Consider the following 1,011-nt stretch of genomic DNA (forward strand, 5'->3'; position numbering starts at 1 on the left):
AAGATTGGAAATGTTGAAACCAGAAGAAGAAAAAAATAAAATATTATTTGCTGATATTTTAATTAGCAAGCTTTTCAGGAAAATGTATTTAAATGGGTGGAAAAGGAACTAAGTGAAGGATACATAAGGATTAATAAAGGGATTCAACTAAGATAGCATTAGGGAAGAAATAAAGGAAATAGGAATTGAAAGGAATAATTGAATATATTGCTAGGGAATTCTTAGGGAGAAAGATTGGTTAGAAAACATAGAAAATGAATCAAAACGTGATAAGTTAGAAGCAAGTATGAAATTAATAAATATTACTACTACTACTACTATTATTAGTAATAATAATATATATTATTATTATTATTACTACTACTACTACTACTACTACTACTACTACCACCACCACTACTACTACTACTACTATTACTACTACCACTACTACTACTACCACTACTACTACCACTACCACCACTACTACTACCACTACCACTACTACTACTACTACTACTACGACTACCACTACTACTACTACTACCACCACCACTACCACTACTACTACTACTACCACTACTACCACTACCACTACCACCACTACTACTACTACCACTACCACCACTACTACTACCACCACCACCACTACTACTACTATTACGACTACCACTACTACTACGACCACTACTACTACTACTACTACCACTATGACTACCACTGCTACTACTACTACCATCACTACTACTACTACCACCACCACCACTATTACTACCACTACCACTACCATTACTACTACTACTACTACCACTACCACTACTACTACTACTACCACTACTATTATTACTACTATTACTACCACCACTACCAACTGCTGTTCCAAAGATGATGTGGCCAAATGGAGACAACCAATGATGACTAGCCAATTAGATCCCAATCTCGATGTTGTGATCTCGTATGACCACAGATAAAGCTATGTGTGATGTTGGTGTTATGATTTCTTTTTTATTTATATTTTTTAATTTACCAGTG

The sequence above is a fragment of the Citrus clementina genome, unplaced genomic scaffold (assembly GCF_000493195.1).
Source record: "Citrus clementina cultivar Clemenules unplaced genomic scaffold, Citrus_clementina_v1.0 scaffold_7, whole genome shotgun sequence".
Lineage (NCBI taxonomy): Eukaryota > Viridiplantae > Streptophyta > Magnoliopsida > Sapindales > Rutaceae > Citrus > Citrus x clementina.